The sequence below is a fragment of the Macrobrachium rosenbergii genome, chromosome 45 (assembly GCF_040412425.1).
Source record: "Macrobrachium rosenbergii isolate ZJJX-2024 chromosome 45, ASM4041242v1, whole genome shotgun sequence".
Taxonomy (NCBI): Eukaryota; Metazoa; Arthropoda; class Malacostraca; order Decapoda; family Palaemonidae; genus Macrobrachium; species Macrobrachium rosenbergii.
This window is the reverse complement of record NC_089785.1, coordinates 10566621-10591333: the sequence shown is the minus strand read 5'-3', so window position 1 is coordinate 10591333 and position 24713 is coordinate 10566621.

Sequence of the window (24713 nt, the reverse complement as noted above, 5' to 3'; positions counted from 1 at the left end):
TGCTTTTCGAATTAACAGCAATATATGAATCATTACCAAACTAGGGATTAAGCAAGCTTTGAATGACTTTAATTCTCTAAATCAAGAACCAATCAGGTGGAAATCCTCATAAACATTGATTGCCAATTTGCATTTGAATGTCATGGTCAGATCGGAACCAGAGAATAATCAGTTTTACTTTGTTTGTAATCTAGACGGATTGCTTATAATAACCTAGGTTTTAATCAGTAGTATTCTGTGGCGGCAGCTTTTATGAGACCTATTTTGAATTAATGTAATTCTTTTGGACATTTATGAGCCATGTATGTTTTGTATAAAAATTAAATACCTAAACAACAAACGTCTATCGTAATGATTCATTCATTACTATTAAGTGTTGAACGGTTTTTATCATTTCCGTTAATGCACTATCACAAAAAATAAATCCTGTCATTTCCAAATCTCTTCTGTCAAAATGAATCTTTTCATCCCACCCAACCCTGCAAATGGCTCAGATAACATAAGTGGACACTTTGTCTTTGTCTTTGTCTGGGTGTGCCTCTGTGGTACAAAAAAAAAAATGTTGACTCAAAGAGTGGATATTTGGATACAGATAAACATGTGCACCTGGGTGTAGTAAAGATAAGTATCAGAGTGGAGCATGGCATGCTATTTTTGTTTATGAATTATGAATCATATGAAGAAATGTAGTTGTAATAGACCATCTCAAGAAACAGCTCTTGGTACATCCTTCATAAATCGCCTAAGTTCCCAGAGAAGAAACAAAACGCACAGTTGGAAAACAGTGATGTCATTCAACCGTGAGAACAGAACATTTTGAAGCTTGGAACTTCTGAGAGCCTTCTCAGCTGTAATTTTAATTCTGACGGTTGTAGTACATTACAAATGTACTACAATGTGGAATATTTTTCCGTAATAATAATAATAATAATAATAATAATAATAATAATAATAATAATAATAATAATACATAGGTTCTACATAGTAGAAACGTGTAACATATGACATTTAGAAAGATTTAATTGTCAAAAGCCTAGCTTTTCTTTCGTCTCCCAAGATTACTGAATTATTTACTTCGTGTGCTTTTTACCTAATGTATCACTTTAAACAGTGACGTTTTACACATTTTACACATTTATCTTGTTTGTTTTAATATGTATTAGCTACGAAAATTAACTGTTCTGCAAGGAAAAAATGACCCTTAGTCTTTGCAATCGGCCTTAATTGCCACAATTTTAACTCGAGGCTTCGCTTCAGGAGTCGACAGGTAATTCAGGAGATGAATTGTCCCTATACATTCCACTGCACGACACCTGTCACAGATAATGAACAGCCATCAGCAACCATAATAAATACCATTAGAGTGAAATACGAACTCAGTGGAAAGACGAAGAGTGCTGAGAAAGTGCATCAATTACCAATACGATTTCTGACCTAGGGAAAGGGAGGAGAAAGTCCAATTTGACATTCTGAAATCCCAGGGAAATACCAATCTCATCCTACTTAGAAAATAAAAGTTATTAGGATATAACTTTAGTTTACTCGGTTGCAATTTTTGGTGACAACGAAACCACTTTATTTGATGGAATTCAGAAAGACACTGTACGAAGGTTTACCCAAATGAATATGGTTCTTTTAATTAGATGAAATGATCTTCCAGAGTCAGAACATTTGCTATGCATGGCCGATGGGCCGAGCAATGACGACTGTTAGTACTATATGTGGCTTCTTGTAATCTGCCTTCATACATTCCATTTCATGGACTTCATACCCTTGTCAATTGTTAGGAACAATCGTTTGCCGATTGTTCCCTTAGTGGGTTGTTGCATCCTTTGTTTTTGTTTGTTTTCCTTTCTGGCGAGCTGACGTCTGTTGGATGGCGTCAGACTTCGTCAGTCAGGTTCGTAACAGCAACAAGTCAGGTTCGTAGCAGCAACGAGTCAGGTTGAGGGCAGCAACGAGCCAGTTGGGGTAGCAGCAGCAGGTATCAGTACCTGAGAGTCAGGTCCTGGCAGCAGAGCAGAGCAACGGAGAGTTTCTTGAGGACGAGAAGGTTGCCGTGTCGGCTCTCATGGTCGTCGTTACTGGAGGAGGACGTCAGTACGTTTCTTGGAGGACGAGATGGTTGCCGTATCGGCTCTGTCGCGGTCGTCGGTACTGGAGGAGGACGTCAGCACTGTGCGTGAGGACATGATGGTTGTCGTTTCGACTCTGTCGGAGTTGTCCTGCAGTGTTCCTTTTTGAATGGCTTATTAATTTGCTTTCGTAATGTTTACTGTTTTGGTTTTATATGTAGATTTTCCTCACTCTGTTTAATGCCTATTGCGTTGGTCATTTGTAATGTCTGTTGAGCTGCTCATCCTTATGATGCTTTTGGTCTTTTATGATATGTTCATTTATGTACTGACTCTTAATTTATTTTATAGCTTTGATCATTTATTGTTCTGAATTTATGTAATGTAATTATTGTGCTGGTCACTTGTGTGTGCTGCTAATGTTTATTATGTTTTTGACTCATTTATGTTTTACTGGCCAGTTAATTGTTACTGCTCCTTTAAGTGATTAATTCACTTGTAATTATGTCCATTTAATTGTTTATTCTAAATTGAACCAATTGACTCACTGTAAATATGTACTGTAAATAACTTTGTAAATAAATTAAGTTTAAGGTCACCTTTTTTGTATTTGTTCTGCTCCTCCCTCCTTTGTTTGTCACCTCTCGTCAGTCATTACAGCCCAATTGCTTGTTTCGTTTAGAACCTGTCGATCTCGAGAGGCGAGATCGTAATATCAATAAATGAAATAATAGCAAGAGCTTTTACTTGTGAAATACCACCATTCAAAATAAATCACCAAGAAGGATTATGGAGATTAAAACGCCACTAAAGCGAAACATCAACAAAATGACAGTTAACTGTTGAGGAGTGGACAGTCTTCAATTCTGACGAGAGATATTTAGCGTTTTTTTCTACTTTTGTATAATGGTGTACTTTAGTATGTACTATTTTTGAAAATTTTAGATTTACAAGTGAAACCAAGACGACGAAGAAAATTTAAAAACATGGGAAATGAGCTGATGGAAGAAAAGTACGACAAAAACAATAAACTGCTGAGCCAAGACAGAGCCTCAGAACAGTTGAATTCCACAGCTTCTGGAAACGGAGGCGCTGCCACTCAACCTGACCAGTAATCTCTTGGTCTTCCTCTTCACAAACCTCTCCTCTTCCAATAATCTTCGCGTATCTAAATAATAACGCGTGTCTGTTATATATTTCAACATTACAACCCTCCGTATTTATCAGTTTTTAGTTAAAACAATTTACTTCAAATTACTTTACCTTTACTTCATACACATTCCACATCCGTACTTCTTTTCTATAAAAGAGAGTGGGCTCAGCAGCAGTCCCTTTACATATTCAAACTTTTGCTTCCTTGACATTTATTTTCACTCTATGATTCAACGTTCAACATCATACTTTACTAATCCCTTCCTTCTGTTCTCCTCAACCTTACTAACATTCATTATTCTTAATTCTTGGCTTCCTTTTTGCCTTCATAATATTATATATACTAAAAGTCGCTTCAGAAACTGACTTTTTCACCAGTTCTGTGTCTGCTATTATATAAAGATACCATACTAAAGCATCAATTACAAACAGAATTAACGATGAAGATGTATCATCCTGTACAGCACTCTGTGCTCTGTATAATTATGAGAAAAATGTCAACACTTTCAAACCCTTTCAGGAATATTTCCTACAAACGTTGTCTACAGATATGCAATTTATCAAAACAAGCACGACCCTTCAGCTGACAGTAATTTAACTCAGAATTCAGGCTGTTACAGTTTTACCACATATGCTGCAATTATCATGAAAAAAGAAACGAAATACTGAAATGAAGTGGAATCCACCACTTTTACTCAGGCTTCAACTCCGCGATGAAAAACTATTTTCATCTGAATGGAATACATATTTGTGGCCGGGGTTGGGGATTCCTTAATGGCGATTTCTTGTATGAAACCAACTAAAAGAAATCTGGAAAAAGGGGGAAAGTAATGAGGGTCCTGAGTGGGATTTATGCTACAAAAATCACCAGCATTCGAGGGATTAAAAGATATGGATGCGGTTCTTGGCGAAAATGGAGTGGAGCTTTTTGTTTAAAACTGACGTATTAGAGGAATAACTACAAAGGGCTTCTCTCTCTCTCTTTCTCTCTGCGTGTGTCACACACACACACACAAACAAAATTTATTAGAAACATATTACACAAGGGAAACAAAACCCAGCCAAATTAGGACAAAAGCAGTGTAATCTCTCTCTCTCTCTCTCTCTCTCTCTCTCTCTCTCTCTCTCTCTCTCTCTCTCTCTCTCTTTCAACCTGTAGAATGCGGATATCCCAACGAAAAAATCTTTAATCTTTAACCTCATTATATCAAGAAATATCTAATGCTCAAGTACGACTTTCAAAGATGATGTACTCATTGAAGGGATAAAATCATCTTCATAACTTCTTTACCTACAAATGCTAAAATGTTGAAGGCAGTAGTCAAAATCATTCAAAAGAGCCTTCATAAATAAAGCCGAACGCCGTCCACCTTTTACGGACATTTTTTTTTATTTCATTATTTCTATTGGGAAATGTGACAACACGGCTTTCAATTAACTCTCAGAAGAATCAGAAAAGATTAGAAAGGCTTTCTAAGTCTTCTTCCGCAAGAAAGGAATGTTAACAATCAAAATGATGATAACGTTGACGGTAAAATTATAGAGGCCATGATTGGTGTCAGATTGGTCACATTTCTTATTATTAAATTAAAATGGTGATTTATGAGGAACAAACCACCAAGAACACTAACGTATGAAGCGTACCTCAAAAAAAGAAAAGAAGCAGAAACAGAGAACAACAAACAAATACAAAATAATGATTCCGATGTTATTTGACATATTCATGGGTCTGCGGAAGCCTTGAGCGTCCAAGAGAAAGACGTTTGAAAAGGAAGAAGTTGAAATGTGGCAGTAAAAGAGGCAGATTGGATCTCAGGGGAATTTTCATGAGATCTTCGTCTTTTCATCTCTTCCTTTTCCTATCACAGGACCTCCTATGATCTTACATTTGTTGCTTTTTGTCTCAGGACCCCTGAAATGTCCTGTTTGGAGGACATTCTCTTTCTCTTTGGCCTTTTATGACAGTAAAAAATTCCCGATTTTAAGGCTCTTTCTGCTTCAAAGATACAAAATACGACGATGAATCGACGTCTCTCTCTCTCTCTCTCTCTCTCTCTCTCTCTCTCTCTCTCTCTCTCTCTCTCTCTCTCTCTCTCTCTCTCTCTCTCTCCCCCCCTTTTGATTTTACTTTGATACTCATTCTTCTCTTTACTCCTGTTTTTCCTACTCCATTTTCCCTGCTGTAAATTTATTCCTATTTCTGAATGTCTAGAATTTCTCCAGTTTCTGTGCCGTGCCCAGATGCATATGAATGTGTAGATAGTGTTTGTAATTTGCTGCAAAATACTTTACAAAGCATGATGCTACAACGTATCATAATGTTTAATTTCAAGTAAATGAACTTTGTCTTGCATGTCTTTGCTAAGCCAGAATAAGCGATACAGTTACAATTACACAATATCTGATTTTTCACCTCGCGCGAAATTTTAGACACCAATTTCGAAACGGTGGTCAGCGGAAGATGGTGGGTATACTGAATCATTTTGAAAGGTGGTCCTTGAATATAGTGGATGTATTGAATCCTACCTTTAACTGTAAGATACGGCAGGACAATTAACTTATTCTTTCGTTTTATGGTGGAAAACCAAAGCAAAAAAGTTAAGAAAAGGTCACTTGGAACATTTAGGACAAAACCGAGAAGCGGAACTGTGTACCTGCGGAGAATTTATATTTTGGTGGGTCCAGGAAAAAAATCTGAATTCATTAATGCTGCGTTCGTGTTAACCAGAGAGCTGGAATTCAATTTTTTCCTTTCTGCACTGCTGATGGATAAATTCGAAACACAAACTAGAAGCGTCACTGCAGCATTTTTGCAAAGTATGGTGACTTTTCTACGCCTACAACCCAGTGCATCGAAAGAATAAAGCTGTGTGTGGCATGTGCACACGTGTATGAGCTACATGCTGTAGACCTTTTCAGCACTTGACGATCCCCCCCCCAAAAAAAAATAATAAAATAAATCCAGATTGTCGAAATTAATCGCCGACCTTTGGAAAATGAATGTCAAAAATTCTAACGTCTTGCGTTTTTCCTGAGCATTCATAACGTTGTCACCGTTATATTTAAAATGCAAAAACCACGATCATTGACTATGTACAAACTCTCTCTGGCTGTGGTTTCCTGCTCTCAACAGAATGACCTTTGAGTCTTCTATTAACCCACTGACATCATATTCCCCCAAACTTTCCTCTTGTATCCACGCAGTTCCAATAAGCATTAACATTCACGACTAATGTGGGTGTGGGCAAACTTCCCGCTTTCAGGGCATAAGTCTGCAACAGTGTTATGTCTAATATTAGACTGACTGTTACTTAAATAATTTTTCTGCCCCAGCCAGCTTTACCTACGCAGTCCTGACATGAAAACACTAATACTTTCTCATCTGTTCCTAATTAATGGCTTCCGTCAGACACCCCAACATGACACCTTCTCGTCATTCCTAATTCATTTTATTTCATTTTCTAGGGCAATAAAGAAAACTGCATACTTGTGATGTTCACCCAAAAAATTTTATACGAATTCTAAAAACCAAATATAAGTGAGACCTTGCGATTTTTACTCAGGACCTTTTTCAATGGTTACCAATAACAAAATAAATAATAAAATAAATTAATAAATCATAAAATAAATTAAAAAAATAAAATAATAAAAAAATTTAAAATAAATTATAAAATAAAATAAAATAATAAAATAAAATAAATAAAATAAATAACAATAAAAATGTATAATAAATAAATTAATAAAAAATACATAAATCAAATAAAAAATTAATAAAATTAAAAAATAAAATTGAAATAAAATAAATAATAAAATAATAAAACAATGTAAATAGAAAAATAAAAAATAAAATAAATAAAATAAATAAAAAAAAATAAAAAAAATAAAATAAATAATAAAGCACGTATAAAATAAATAAAATAATGAAATAATTAAGTAAATAAATAAAAAATAAAATTAATATATAAATAATGAAATAAATAGATAAAATAAATACATAAAATAAATTAATACAATAAATAAAACAATTTATTAAATAAAATAAAAAAATAAATAAAATAACAAATAAAATATTAAAATTAAAATAATAAAATAAATAAAATAAAATAAATAATAAAATACTAAATAAAATAAATTAATAAATAAGTAAATAAAATAGTACAATACATAAATAAAATAAATAAATAAATAAAATAAATATATAAATAATAAAAAATGAAATAAAATAATTAAAATAAAAAATAAATAAAAACATAAAATAAAATAAATAATAAAATAAAAAATGAAATAAAACAAATAAATAAAATAATAAAATAATAAAATAAAAAATAAAATAAAATAAATGAATACAATAAAATAAATAAAAATATAATAAATAAATAAATACTAAAATATTAAATAAATAAATGAAGTAAATAAAATAAATAAAAAAATAAAATAAAATACATAGTAAAATAAAATAAAAAATAAAATAAAAAAATATAATAAATAGATATTTTAATTATAGACGATGGGATGAAAATGTAATTTTTAATGTAGGTTTGATGAAAAGGGAATGAGAGATGCATATGCAGAGATGATACTGGTAGTATAAAAAGACACTGAAATAAAAAGCTTGAGCAAAATCAAAAGGCTGGTGACAATGAGTCAGCAGGGTGTTTGCAGGTCAAGTTATTAGGAAGGAGGGATGAAGAAAGGAAATGATGGGGATTGAGAGAGAAGAGAGATTTAGAGGAGAAAAAGATCGTCATAAATGCGGATGCAGGGGGAAAGAAACGACCCCGTGGCCTTATAGAAGACGATTATTAAAGTATTCGAGGAGAGAGTGGGAAGGGAAAAAAAAGACGTGGGGAACAAGAGTACAAGAGTGAATCCGACAAAGAACTTTAAAGGGAAATGTAAACAAACAAATACCAAAACATAAGCAGAAACGAAATAAATATCAACTTACAGTCATGAAATGATTGTGAAAAATTACCCTTTTCTCTCAGTATGGTATCAGAGTAACAAGCAACCTGGGAATTTTAACCGAAAAACCCTGAATGGAAATAGACGTCAAACCATTAGCCCTCAATTTTTTTTACTATATTCAAGGTTTGGAAAAAATTTGTAGGGCTAATGGTTTGACGTCTATTTCCGTAAGTTGCCTAAATTAGTGCAGATCAATTAAACCGGGCGGATTAAACCGCATTAGAGTTTAAATTATTGTGAATTATCAATTTCGAGGGCTTTACTCTCTCTCTCTCTCTCTCTCTCTCTCTCTCTCTCTCTCTCTCTCTCTCTCTCTCTCTCTCTCTAAGCACTAATGGGATATGAAATTTCACCTTCTATGAGTTGTGTCATAATAACTACACATCCACCACCACAAAAATATTATGAAACCTGACGTAAATATCCTCAGTCGATGTCATTAAAGCTAATCCTGATCGGTGGAATGGAGACCAGATGCTGAAGTGATGATACACTTATAAGTTTTATTTATTTTTTGTCATTCACAGGGCGCGCAATTTTATAGTTTCGTTAATCTAAAAAATTACACAAAGCAGTGGTCATAGGATGACTTGGTTACTAACATGATTGTACATCATTTGAACATACATAAAGTGATATATTTTTGTCACACACGCCGTAAGAGTGTTTTAATATTCACACACAGTAAGCAACACATATCGGTTAATGTCAAAACCACTCAACTTGGGAATAACATTCCCGGAAGGGATTTTATAAGCGAAAAGGTGACGGATCGCGTTTCACTTATAAATTCCTCCTCGGCCTCTATTCCTAGGTTGAGAGAATTTGATATTAAACGACATTCGTAGCTTACTGGTCGTGAAAGTTAGATATTGGTCAGTCATCAAGAGTGGAGGTTAATGACACGTATCGCAGGTATTCTCAGTTAGCCCAATAAATAATAAATTAATAAGAAATTAATAAGCATACCTTCATTATTCTTATAAAATAATTTTGCACTTATAATCAACACGTTACTGTGATTCCAGTAACAAGTTCATCCATGAATGGGGAATTTCTCCTCCACCCAAAGCGAGCAAGAAGATAAAACTCGTCTCAACTTTATCCCTTGAATGTGGATATTCTTGGCCGTATTTTCTCAGCTACCTCCATCATTTTGCAGGCAAAAATCACGAAAATAGTGCCGGAATGATTATGTCTTTCGTCAGTGATTATTTGTTCCCTATAATTCCAAATCTTGAATATATTTACAATTTAAATTTACGAACAGAAAATGACCTGGGGTTTAGGAGCTCTGTGGATTTGCTCTGAAAAGATCTAGCGTGATGTCTCGAAAATTGTACCTTGCAGTTTTTACGCTTCTAGAACATATCGAAATGACTAAATATCTTTCGGCGCACACACACACACACACACACACGCATGCAGCTTACTTCTTAAACTCTCGTCATAGTTAAGAGGAAAAACATCACCAATAGAATTGCAATTCGGAGCTCAGTCTGTCGCGAATTTGCACATCCAAAAAGTTGGAAGAAAAAGAGAAACTTTTTAGCACCACGAGAACGCGCTGAGCACCTCATTACTTCTCCTTCCTTTTATCTCTTTCAATTACTGGTTAACACAAACGCCCCATTACGGAATAATCTTGTGGGGGTCGGGGTTTACTTTGAGTTTTTGTATATATAACGTAAAATTAGGCAGGATTTACCTTCCAGTAGGCTATTGCCGCAGATGCATGAATTCAGTGTAGTTACTTGAGTTATCAGCGGATCTTAAAAATACAGAACGTGATGGCATGGCAAAAAAAGAAAAAAGTCTGAAATTAATTCTTCTTCTTCTTCCCCTAGACTAAGCTGGTCTTATGCCAGCACTGGTCCCAACCCAGCAGAGGTGGCGAAAACAGTGCACAGGGAGGAGATGTCGGATTAGTCTGTACGAAATTGTTCGGAAATATAAAAAGCGCCTTCAATTCTAAGGATCCAACCATAAAACCGAGCGGATGACAGCACCCAGCAAAGTATACATCATATTCCAAAAATGGATAATAAAGTCATATATAAAAATTTAAATGGAAAGTTATGATGAAAGTCGAAGGTTCGGAAGACAAGCAAAGAATAATAAACAAATTTAACGATGCTTGTCGTTTCTTCCTGGAATAAAGCTCACAAGCGAAAAATGGAAAATAATAAGGATTTTAAAGCTTTGGTAATCAGATAACTTTATATCGATAGTCTCTTCCCTCTGATTTCATCTACTCTCTCTCTCTCTCTCTCTCTCTCTCTCTCTCTCTCTCTCTCTCTCTCAATGCCTTCTCTGTTTGCTTTCTCTTACATCTCTTTTAACTTTTATCGTCGAATAGATTAATACCATTTTGTCTAACTGTAGGACATGTAAGCAGTTATAATAGTCATCATAAATACGTAAAGGCAGTTTTATTTGTCACAAAATGCCAAAAGACAAAAATTTTCAATGGATTATGATCTTATAAACTCATGTTATTTCTGGGCACAAACTGTCTTTATCACCGGTCTTGATCCTTTTGCTACCTCGAAATTAACATACGGTAGCTCATCCTATCTGACACTCATTAACACTTCACGCTTGGAAAAAATAAGTATACCTTAGTTTTACCAGACCACTGAGCTGATTAACAGCTCTCCTAGGGCTGGCCCGAAGGATTAGACTTATTTTACGTGGCTAAGAACCAATTGGTTACTTAGCAACGGGACCTACAGCTTATTGTGGAATCCGAACCACATTATAGCGAGAAATGAATTTCTATCTCCAGAAATAAATTCCTCTAACTCTTCATCAGCCGGCCGCGGGAATTGAACTCCGGCCCTTCGACTGACAGTCTGAAGCTCAACCGAGTCGGCCAGCAAAGGGCTTTCAGGCTTGGAAACAAGTAGCATTTTATAAACGACAAATTAAACTTTCGTCTGCAATTCTGTTCTTACTAAAGTTCACAATCGCCTGTCAATGATGTCCATTATGGTGTCCTGCCGTGAGACTCGTGGCAGCAATTAATCTCCTGAAGACACAAAAAGGAAGCGTCTGAAACAAAGCCTCGAGTTCAAGTGCAGTTGTGTCGTCACAGTTGTCAAGACTGACGTCATATCTGTAAGTTGGCATTTCACTTTGTTCTCTGAACGCTGGGTATCTTTGTGAAAGAATCATTTCCCCTGTTGAAGTTACAAAAGGGGAAATGCTTTTCAAGGGAATGCAATTTCCTCTGATCAAGTGAAAAATATTAAGAAGAGAGAGAGAGAGAGAGAGAGAGAGAGAGAGAGAGAGAGAGAGAGAGAGAGAGAACAATTTCCACATAGAACAAATCAAATCGAAAGAGTTTAGACCAAATTTCATTTCTTTTCTTAAGTTGAAACCGAAGTAGAAGATGGTGAAGATGATACAGTTTCCACGGCCGGAATAAGAAACAGAAGTACGCAATTGTTACAAGGAATAATCTATCAATACTTACATATCTACATTCAATATCACTTTTGCAGAAAAAAAATATGAAGAAAAATCTTCGGGTACCAGAGCTACTTTACAGCTAAACCCTCAAGTATACGATGTGGTATACCAGGTTTACTTTGTATCTACAAGACTGGAGGCTTGGCATATAAAAATTAAGACGAGAGAGAGAGAGAGAGAGAGAGAGAGAGAGAGAGAGAGAGAGAGAGAGAGAGAGAGAGAGAGAGAGAGGTGTCATAAATGCTGAGTCACAATCTATCGATCACGACCCACGGGTCAAGACTTATAGGGCATAACCTATGGGGCACAACTTATGAGTCACAGCCTGTAGGTCACAATCTATGGGTCACAACTTATGGGTCAGGACGCAAAGTAGTCTTCAGACTATTTAAGTGGGTCGTACATGGTTTGCGAGTATTATTATTATTGTTATTATTATTATTATTATTATTATTATTATTATTATTATTATTGATTCATACAAGTCGTTGCACAATAAGACCTATACAGAACTAGTTAGCCCTTACGAATATTATTCTAAAAAACAAAACTCTTTCCCAATCTAAATAAAGAGGGAATATTTTAAATATATAATTTGGTCTTTAATTAAATTAGAAAATGTAATTTATTTCGTGTCTTGGATGCAGAGGTCTCTTATATTAATATTTTCAGGATTTTTATAACCATAAATAAATTATCGTTTGAACTATGAAATAAAAATATCATTATTAGAAAAATAAACTACAAAGTTAAGTTTAATGTTGTCCAGAGGAAATTTCGTTATAAATTTTTCTCAAAAGAAAATCTGCAAACCAAAAGAAAATCAAGAGCTTGTCCTATGCGTCATAAGCTTAAAATAATCAGATTATTTTCATAAACAATATTTACTGAATTTTACTACAATTTAATGTCATTCGTGTATATATTTCTACATTGTACAACCTGTTAAAACAGCAATAATACGATATTTTTAGTTTAATACTACTACTACTACTACTACTACTACTACTACTACTACTACTAATAATAATAATAATAATAATAATAATAATAATAATAATAATAATAATAATAACTGCAGAGACTATTCCTGAATTGCAGAGGCAACACTGATACACCCCTTATATATTCTCGTGGACACTAATTCTCTTGAGAAATCCCCCAAGCATTCGACGGAATTTTAATTAAAAACCACTAAAACATTAATAACAATTATATTCCAGGCATAAATAAATGCCCTGACCCAGGTGCAGGGGGGCACAGCTCCAATCATAATTCTGATGAATCTGAAAGGACTCCTTTTGGTGGAGTTTGTGGGACAGAAGCGAAATCATTTCCTTTGTTAGACTGTCGCTGTATCATAGAAAAAGAAGAAGAATAGATGCTGATGTTCTATAAAATAACTGATGTTCTATGAAGTATATCTAGAGTCTTAATGAATATACTGTGGCTCAAAATAAACACATATCTCCTATAGTGAAGTGTTTTTAACTAGAACATTGGTGACATTTTATTACATAAATACTGGGTAGTAAAAACTAAGTCACTTATAAATATAATAAACCATACTAATGTATCCTTTGAGCAATTTCTGCTTTAATAAGTTGGATGTATCGCAAGAGCAGATAGCGTTTAAACTTTGGGGGTAAAAAGTAATTTTCTCAGAAGTGAATTAATAACAGTAGGCAGGAAAAATCTGAGTTACAATCGAAACAAGTGAAATTCTATAAGAAAAAAAATAATTTTGTTATAAGATCATAAAAATATTATTTTTCGATAAGAATGTGATTTGGAGAAATGAACAACGTTGCTAAATTTTCAAATACAAGAGCTTGGCTTTTAAATTCGCTAATGTAAAAACTAAAGATTTAATGAGGCCAAATTTGATAATGACTTTCTGTGAGGATTAGCATCTAACAGGCTCCTGATTAAGTAATAAAGGTCGGTCGACGCTTGTTTAATCACTGGAGACAGAAAAAGGCCCCGATTATTTGGCACTAAATCAAATCACAGCTAATTCGATAAGCAAATGGAAATGGGTTCTCATGATTCCATTTGATGTCTTTAATTGTTTCCGTCGAATGGGATTACATTAATTTCTGCTCATCAATATGGGAATAACTTAGGAATATGAATGTGCGATTGTGAATATTTACTAAAATAAACACAGACACATACGCACACAAAAAAACAAACACATTATATGTAATATTTATTATATATATATATATATATATATATATATATATATATATATATATATATATATATATATATATATATATATATATATATAATCAACACAAACACGTGTGGAACAGAAATAAATTTCTCACATCAGGATCGAACCCAGGTCTTTCAATTGAAAGGCAAGGGCGCTGCCCACTAGGCCATACAAGTCATAAAATAAGTTGGAACCTGAGTGCCACTGCACACAAGGAATGCTGTCAATTGAGTCATTGCTGAGTCGGGAAGTTGGGGAAACCACGCTGTTAACTTGCCCAGGTAATTCCTTGTGCCCACTGGCACTCAGGTTCCAACTCCTTTTATGACTTGTATGGCTTAGAGGGCAGACCCCTTGCCTTTCAATTGAAAGACCTGGGTTCGATCCTGGTGTGAGTCAGAAATAATTTATATATATATATATATATATATATATATATATATATATATATATATATATATATATATATATATATATATGTGTGTGTGTGTGTGTGTGTATAATATATATATATATATATATATATATATATATATATATATATATATATATATATATATATATACATATATATACATATATAGTCACAAATATGTGCTGCTCTAGTCTCTCTGTTCTCTTAACATAGGATCAGATTGCAATCCATTGAGGAAGTGCGCCATACCCATTGATAGTCGGAGCGAGATGAGAGCTTTGGATGTATCTTGGCGAAAGGGTCGAGTTCAGGTAGGCAGATTAAATGAGTCATCGGGGGACAGGCATACTATAGCCGATTCACTTAAGGTAGATTCTTGGGCCTAAGAGATGTTTGTTTGGCGGCCTCTGATTGGTTGGTACCGGGAAGCAGGCAACTCGCTCACTGTCTCATTTTTACATATGTAGCTCAGAAAACTAGCAATATGTTTATATGTTTCTTCATTTATCTCACGTTTTGCACAAGATTGGAAAATTTTGGTCATACCATAGGATTCGGTATTAATTGCACAACTAAATATGATTTTCTGAAATCAATAAGAGAAAACACAAAGGAATTACAAGGAGTAAAAGTGAAGAGGGAACCATTTAATTCTTTATACCCGTTTTTACTTATCATCGGATTTTGCATCATTCATGAGATCAAGATAAAATAAAACTTGTGTTTTCGTACAGTAAATTCACCCTGAATACTCTGGTGCTTTCAGATTTTAGATGCGTATGATATGTGAAGAGAAAATGAATATGTCTTATTATGTTGCATCCGTTCTTGACGCGGTTTGCCAAGAGACGGTGATGATGATCTGCACGATACTGCGTTGGTCGTCTCAGCCGTTGACAGTTGCCAATTAGCGATATGAGAAGTTTGTAGTTTCGGCAATATTTGCTGTATTATTGTCATTACATTTTCTGTAAATAAATTCATAGAATTCCCATTATGACTGTCGAACATTTTCACTCCAGTATTATACTGTATGTGTCTGTATGTCTGGACATATCTAATACGAAAAAAAAAATAATCAGATGCCTGCATCTGGATGTGCTGGCTTCAATTTAGACATCGCCAACAGATTTTATGGTAAGAAATAAAAAATGTACTTTCGTTCATTGAATGAACATATGAAAAATAAGCTTTTGATGTTATTGACCAGAGAAATGAGCGGCCATAATAATGCACAAATCATTATGTAGGCCTGTTATTTATCATGTAGTCTACAGTATGCATGCAAATTTCTAGACTAAATTGAACCCAACATATCCAGATGCGTCCACCTGATTATTTTTTTTTTTCGTAGCAGATGTGTCCAGACATACAGACATATACATAGGTGACCAGACGTCCCCCTTTGCGGGGACAGTCCCCATTTCGAATCTCTGTCCCCCAAAAATCACTACCTTCGGGGACATAGTACTGTCCCCCTTTACGGAATTTGCCCGTCATGTGTCCCCATTGCATAAACAAATCATAATAAACAGCTAATTGTTCAAAGATAAGAGTTAAGATATTTTTCTCAGAAACCTCTAAGGCTCTTGCTGCAGCATAGCTAGGTCGTAGACTGTATGAATTGTGCTCCATTTTCTTTAAACAAATAAAGGAAAATGAAACCAAACGCACCATTTATACACACATGATATGACTGGTAACCTCTCTTGCACTCGTCCATGTATGGCTAAGTCCAGCTACTACGTGTTGGTAGTCAATTAGCAATCAAGCAGCACTCAAAAGAGGACGACATCATGGCATCTAAAAGGAAGTGTACTTTCAATAAAGAATTAGAAAGTGAATACTGGAAAATATGATACTGATTCAAGCAAGGCAATGACCACATTCCTGCAGAAGGAAGGATTTGGAGAAAAAGAAAAGAATTTGGCAGCAGCAGAAGGAATTTGGGCTTATCATGCAATGCAACACAACCTTTCATTCCGTTCTATGGATTGCACTTCAAGCTTATTAAAAAGTGTTTTGACAATTCGTTTGCAAGCGCTCATACCAAGACGGAGGCAATTGAACAATGTTTTCCCGCCTGACGCTTAAGAATCCTTAAAGAGGATTTGTCTGAGATAAATTGTGTGACTTTATATTGTGACTGCTCTAATTATGGAAATATTAAATTGTGTCCCTTATTGGTTAGATACTTTTTGCCCTGTCGTGTTGTCAAGGTAAAACTTTTGGTAGTTAAAACTCTAGGTTTGAGAAACGAGTGAATACTTTCATACTATATAAAAGAAACTCTCAGTTCTAATGAATTGTCCTCTAAACTGTTGGCTTTGTGCGCTGACAACAGAAATCGCAATTTTGATGGAGCATCAAGGGGAGGCAAAAACAATGTTTTTACCGGATGCAATAAAATCTAGACTGTATGAAAGCTGCATCGGACTGTCAACCTGTAGATGCAGAAGTAATAACAGTGAAGATATTTTCATTTTTCTACATTTTTCTACAATGCTTCTGCAGAGAGAGTATTCTCTCTAATGAAAATCTCTTGGACATCAGAGAAAGTCATATGCAGGTAACTACATTGAGGTCTGCACTAATAGTGAAATGCAATTTCGACCCGAGTTGCTCTGACTTTTATGATTATCTGAAAACCCAACCATCACTCCTTGGGAAAATAAAAATGAGCCAGAAATACACTTAAGCGTAAGGGTTAATGTAAAAATTATTTTGTTTTGTTTTACTGTTCATAGAATCATGTCTACAGTTTCTCTTTTATGCTATCAAAGCATATATTTTACCATTGAAAGTAACTCTTGCTCTGAACAAATGCTGACTGGATCATATTCTCGCATTTTTTCAAATGTTTGTATATACAGTATATATCTAAATAATAATTTTTGAAGAATAAATCTCATATATCAGGATGAAAAGATCAAGCAGCTGCAATTCTCTCTCTCTCTCTCTCTCTCTCTCTCTCTCTCTCTCTCTCTCTCTCTCTCTCTCTCTATATATATATATATATATATATATATATATATATATATATATATATATATATATATATACAGTATATAATGTATGTATTAGGGTTACGCTTATGCATAGCATATACGTACTTGTTAATTTATACGGGTGTCCCCCTTTCACATCTCAAACAAATGGTCACCCTACATATACAGTATAGTACTGGAGTGAAAATGTTCGACAGTCATAATGGGAATTCTGTGCATTTATTTACAGAAAATGTAATGACAATAATACAGCAAATATTGCCGAAACTGCAAACTTCTCATATCGCTAATTGGCAACTGTCAACGGCTGAGACGGCCAACGCGGTGTCTTGCAGATCATCATCACCGTCTCTTGGCAAACTGCGTCAGAACAGTTTGCAACATAATAAGGCATAGTCTTCATTTTCTCTTCACATATCACACGCATCTAAAATCTGAAAGTACCAGAGTATTCAGGGCGAATTTATTGTATGAAAAACCCAAGTTTTGTTTTATCTTGATCTCATGAATGATGCAAAATCCGAAGATAAGTGAAAATGGGTAGGCTATAAAGAATTAAAATGCTTCTCTCTTCACTTTTACTCTGTGTTTTCTTTTATTGATTTCAGGAGACCATATTTAGCGGTACAATTAATACCGAATCCTACGGTATGACCAAAACTTTCCTATCTTGTGCAAAACGTGAGATAAATGAAGAAATATTTAAATATATTGCTAGTTTTCTGAGCTACATATGTAAAATGAGACAGTGAGCGAGTCGCCTGCCTCCCGGTACCAGCCAATCAGAGGCCGCCAAACAAACGTCTCGTAGGCCCAAGAATCTACCTTAAGTGAATCGGCTATAGTAGTGTCGCTCTGTACTCTTGTCCCAAGATCTAAATCTCCATGCATTCCTTTCTGTTGTTTCTTCATTGTTTTCCAGGAAAACCGAGCGCTCCCTCCTGACAAGTCGCCATTTCTGTAGCTTGAGGGCTCATAAGCTGAACAACATTCAGCTGATGGGAGTCAATCTACTCAGTCCTCACCCAGGCCAAACCTGTGCCTTGTTACGTCCCGACTCTCGGGCCGAACCTTTTTGTCCGGCACACTGCCGCACTGGTAAATGGGTCACAAGCGATCCGGACTACAAGCAGTCCTAGCATTGTCTAACTGAGGACATATTGGACCATCTAGCTATTCTTGCAATGTGCACTTGCAACTGGATTTGCCCGGTAAGTCTGAAATGAGCAATTAAGCACCATTTACTGTTTCTCTCACTAAATCCCTCATTTCTTTTCCTTAGAGCTCTCTCCCAAAGTACAATCCCCTGCTGAAAACTAGTATGTATGTTCTCCATATGAACTAAATCTGTGGATGAAATAATCCTTTGCTCAGTGACAAAGTAAATCATCCCTCCATTGTGAAAGATCGCTACAAGTGAAAGAATCTTTTATGCACGAATCGATATCAACCCACCACTGCCATGCTAACCATGCTGTGCGTTTGTCGCACGCAGCCATGTTATGAATGAATTTTTTTTTTATCACATCACCGTGATTCATATACAAGCATTAAGCTACAAACGTCCTTTAATATCCAATTCGCTCTACCTTGGAAATAAATTTAATATATTTTCATATATGTTACCCGAAGGGGAATTTTTTAGTTGATAAGTTCGTCGTCTCGTGGGCTTGAACCACGGAAGACAATGACGCGATTTTAACCACACGGCCAACAAGTGAGGTATAAGTAGATACCGACTCCCACCTACAAATCCCCGTCGAACTCAGGTATTTGTATTTAGAATCGATATCAACCCACCTCTGCCATGCTAACCATCGGTTGGTTACATAATTTCGACTTCCTACGACCTGGTTTTTCCTAAACCCATCCTCAGTTTTTGATACTCTATAACATTAAAATGTCAACTGTCTCCGCTGTCAGACTTTCCAACAAAGTTTCCACAAAAGATGAGCTAATTAGAAGCTCTGAATAATATAAAAACCTTTGAGGCCCATTTTCTCAGAATGAGTAAAAAGTGGCTCACGTCAGTTCGTCAAACTTGGGACAAAATCTCGTTTCATATCAGATTCACTCAACTTGGGAATAACATTCACCGAAGGGGAATTCGTAAGCGATAAGGTGAGGGATCGCTTCTCACTTATAAATTCCCCTTCTGTGGATGTTGACTGAATTTGATATTAAACGGTCAATCATAAAGAATAAGGAATCTTTTATGACAATGTAGGTAAACATCAAGAATATGGAAGCTTTAATGACAACGTACTTAATCATAAAGTATATGGAAGCTTAATGACACTTAATGCAGGTAATCATAAAGAATATGGAAGCTTTAATGACACTTAATGCAGGTATTTTCAGTTACCCCAATAAATAATTAATAAGAGACAAATACATGTTCATTATTGTTATAAAGTAATTTTGCAATTATAATCAACATCCAGTAACAAGTTTACCCCTGAATGGGGAATGTTCCCTCCACCCAAAGCGAGCAAGAAGATAAAACTGCTGAACTTCATCCATTTAATGTAGAAACTTTTGGACGTATTTTCTCAGTCACCTCAAACACGTTGTGGGTCAAAATCACGAAAACAATGCGAGAATGAAGATTGTGTCTTTCGTCAATGGCTATTTTTTCCAAACAATTCCGAAACTTGAATGAACCTGCAATTTAAATTTACGAACAGAAAAGAACTTAGGCTGCAGGAAGTTTTGTAGATACGCCCTGAAAAGATCTGAGTGATGCTACGAAAACTGTACTTTGCAATTTTATTCTTCTGGAAAAGATCGAAATTACGAAATTTCTTTCGGTGTACGTCATACACACACACACATAATTACAAGCACGCATGCATGCACACAGATTTAATTCTGAAACCCCAGCCTCAATAAGAGGAAAAACACCGCCAAAGGAATTGCGAAGTCGAACATAGTCCGTTGCAAATTTGCTCATCTAAAAACTTGGAAGAAAAAGAGAAATTTTTTAGCCTTACGAGAACGTACTGAGCACCTCATTACTTCTCCTTCCTTTGTTTCTTTCAATTACTGTAACAAACGCCCCATTAAGGAATTTCGCCAAGTCTTTTCCTTGACCCAAGAAAATATAAATCTGGGGCAGGTACGAAGCTGTGCTTTCCGGATTAGGTCACTGAGTAATGGATCCATGAAGTGAATTTGCTTTTTTTTTGCATTTTTGTTATATATAACGTAAAATTATGTCAGATTTACCTTCTAGTGTTGCCGTGCATGATTGGATTCAATATAGTCTCATTAACAAGATGGAAATTTTGTTACTTAAGTTTGTCAGCCGGGCGGAAAAATATATAACGTAATGGCACGGCTCAAATAATATCTGAAATTAATTATTCATCTTCTTCTACTTCTAGGTTAAGCTGGTCTTATGCCAAGCACTTATACCAACCCAGCAGAGGTGGCGAAGATAGTGCACAGAAAGGAGGAGATATCAGATGAGTCAGTATGACTTGGTTCATAATTGGCAGAAGTACCTAAAAAAAGTAAGAATCCAGCCATAAAACCGAGCAGATGACATCACCAAGCCAAGTATACATCAGGTGCTAAACATGGATAATAAAGTCATATATAAAAATTGCAATGGAAAGCTATCATGAAAGTCAAAAGTTCGGAAGACAAGTAAAAAAGAAAATTAACAGTTTACGTCGTTTCTTCCAGGAATAACGCTCACAAGTGAAAACTATAATCTAATAAGGATTTTAAAGCTGTGATAATTACAGAACTTTGTAACGAAAGTCTCTCTCTCTCTCTCTCTCACTCTCTCTCTCTCTCTCTCTCTCTCTCTCTCTCTCTCTCTCTCCTGAGAGTTTTCTATTGCAGACACCAGACGCGGAGACTTAATGGCTCAAGTTTTAGTGACGTTGGACCAGACTTGTCAGGCTGAGGGTTATAATGACGGAGTAGTAATGTGAACGTGCACTGCTTAAAGTATTCAGCTCAAATTGACTTGATTCAGTTTGTGGAAATACATTTTGAAAGGTAACCTAATTCACTTTAATCCTTTGAGATAGATGAGTTATACTCATTCATGATTCATCAAAAGTGCAACTCACATCGTTTATGTATAAAGACTTTTAAACTGGACGTTTGTTTTTGGGTCATCATTTATCACCGAATTCTGCAAAATCTCCAAATAAGTGTATCTCACTTTCCTCCATAACGCTCATCATCACTGCTATTTTGAAAAGGTTTAAAGGTCGCTCATGAGCGGCAGAGGCAAGAGACAGGTCACTGCGTGTCGTACATTGTCAAGAGACCGAAAATATGCACATGTCAATCAGCGACTAAGACCCTGTGCACCCACGCTAAGAACAGGGGAACCAGTCAGTGGCAGATGAGGACTCTACAGATAGACCTATCCCTGCTTAAAGGACATCAAGGAATCTCTCTCTCTCTCTCTCTCTCTCTCTCTCTCTCTCTCTCTCTCTCTCTCTCTCTCTCTAGTAATGCCTTCTCTATTTACTTTCTCTTACATAGCTCTTAACTTTTATTCTCAAAAATATTAACACCATTTTGTCTCACTGCAGGACATTCAAACAGTTATAAAAGTCATCGTAAGTACGTAAAGGTAGTTTTTATTTGTCACAAAATGCCGAAAGAAACATTTCCAGTGCTTTATCATCACATATACTCAAGTTATTTCGGGGCATAAACTGTCTTTATCACAGGTCTTGATCCTCTTGCTACTTAGAAATTAGCAAGCGGTATCTCATCCTAGTTGGCACTCATTAATACACCAGGCTTGGAAACAAGTAGCATTTTATAAACGACTAATTAAACTTTCTCTGCAATTATGCTTTTATTCAAGTTTATAACTGCCTGTTAATGATGTCCATTATGGTTTCAGATGGCTGCCAAGTACCTCTGCCAGGTGTCCTACGGTGAGACTCGTGGCAACAATTAATCTCCTGAAGACACAAAAAGGGAGCGTCTCAAACAAAGCCTCGAGTACAGGTGCAGCTGTGACGTCACAGTTGTCAAGGCTGACGTCATATACCTAAGTTAACATTTCACTTTGTCCTTTGAACACTGGGTATTTTTTGGAAGGTATAATTTCCACTGTTAAAGTGATAAAAATGGTAATACTTTTCAAGGGAATAAAATTTCCTCTGAAGAAGTGAAAATTCAAGAAAAGAGAGAGAACAATTTCCACAAAGACTGAAAATTAAACGGAAAGTGTTTCAGTTAAATTTCATTTCTTTGCTTAAGTTAAAAACGAAGCAGAAGATGGTTAAGATGGACAGTTTCCATGGCCGGAATGACAAATAGAGGTACGAAATTGTTACAGGGGATAATCTATCAATACTTACTTATCTATATTCAATATTAATAAATCTTGGGGTACCAGAGCTATTTTACAGCTAAATCCTCAAGTATACGATGTGGTGCCTTGGCTTATAACAATTAAGACGAGAGAGAGAAAGTTAAGTATATTAGTTTTACCAGACCACTGAGCTGATTAACAGCTCTCCTAGGTCTGGCCCGAAGGATTATACCCTTTCCAAAATGTATAGATCTCTCTGGCGTGGTTGTCTGGGTCTTCGCAGGTAAGGCATATATGCCAAATGTATAACAACAACAGCGAGATAAAATCATTTCTCCCATTACAGATATCAAATAAAACCTTTTTCGTTACGCAGAATTCCAAGTCTATTACATAGGTTCACGATTGATAATGTTTTTAAGCAATTACAAGAAACGGAATCAGAGTTTCTATCAATATGGCATCTCAATTTGGTGGTGTTGCCAGTACCTCACACACGGATCCACGTGCGTTTAAATCCACGGGTAAGCAGCTTAGATTTTCTCTAGGGAGCACTTTCGGTGGTCACGGTCATCTCGTTTCTACATATACCTTGATTTCTTAACATCGTAGGTAAAGAATAAATTGGTAAGCAAGGAAATATGAAATAAAGCATAACAGTAAGTTTGGCAAGAGAAAATAAACATTCGGTTACAGACAGATCTCTGTCTCTCTCTCTCTCTTTAAGAAGGTTGATGGGCGCAAATTTCTCTTGGAAAGGCAAGATGTAACTGTAGCTCGGTCAAGATTTTGAGAGAGATGAAGCGTCGCAAGGAGTCAGGGCAGAAATTCGTGTATCTCGACGAAACTTGGGTCAATCAAAATTACACTGGGCTCAAGTGAAGTCTTATATGGCGAAAAGAATACGTTCAAACTGGCAGACCTTAAAATTTTAGTGCAAGAAGCATCGAACAATGTCATGGCGGAAAACTGGAAGAATGCAGCGAGCACGTAGAAAAATTCAAAAGAGGATGCCCGGCAAGATGTGGCTGTAGACAAGTTGGTTGACAGTTTTGTCATCAACATAGCTGATAGCTCTGATGACTAGTTTTCTGAATAAATTATATATAAAAAAGAGAGGATTAGGCCTGCAGGGGAAACCTCTCTCGAAAAACAAAACACACCTTGACTTTTACCTCAGTGGTGGTGTGGAAAAAAAGTTTGATCGAAAAAAGTAGTCTTTAAAACTTAAGATGATCGTTACTCCTCGTTATAGATAATATATAGGCGACAAAGAAGTTTATTTTAATTCGTATTTCGAAAAATGAACAAGACATATATCACCTATTTCTATAGCATTAATTAAATACTTTTAAGTATCTAATTGTGTAATAATGATAAATGTACATCTATCTACAAGTACTGACAAAATAGATAAGGTGATCATATGTAAAAAAAAAAAAAAAAAAAAAAAAAGCCGTAAGATTTAGAAAAGAGAGAGAGAGCAGGGCGGAGTAGGAAGGAGATTAAAGTACCTGGAAATCAAAAGCCCCAAAAATCTTATAAGTATAGCCTCAGGGTTTGTCTCGAAGACATTTAAAGGTCTGTCACACACGTGTCAGTAGCCTGTTTTCGTAAAACTGGCAAAAGGGCAGATCTTTAAAAGCCTCGCCAGAGAGATCTATTCGTCGTGGCAAGAGTATAGTTGGAGTAGCAGCAGCCTGTATTCGTACCTGAGGATCAGAGTTATGGCAGCAGAGCTGTGGAGAGTATTTGAGGACGAGATGGTTGCCATGTCGGCTCTGCCATGGTCGTCGTTGTTGAAGGAAGACGTCAGTACTGCCATAGGGACAAGGTGGTTGTCGTATCGGCTCTGTCTTGATCGTCCGGCATTGGACTGTGGTCCTCATTGTTTGAGGAAGTGTTCCTGTTTGCTTTATGCATCAATGTTACGCCGCTGCGCTGTTGATTTAACTGTATTATGCTACCTGTTTTTGTTTGTTTATTTATTATTGCTTTTGTAATTATTATGATGCTGACTATTTCGAGTTTCTCATTTGTTACTGATTGTTATTATGCTCCCCACTGTGTTTGTTGTACCAATCATGTATTACTGTTATTA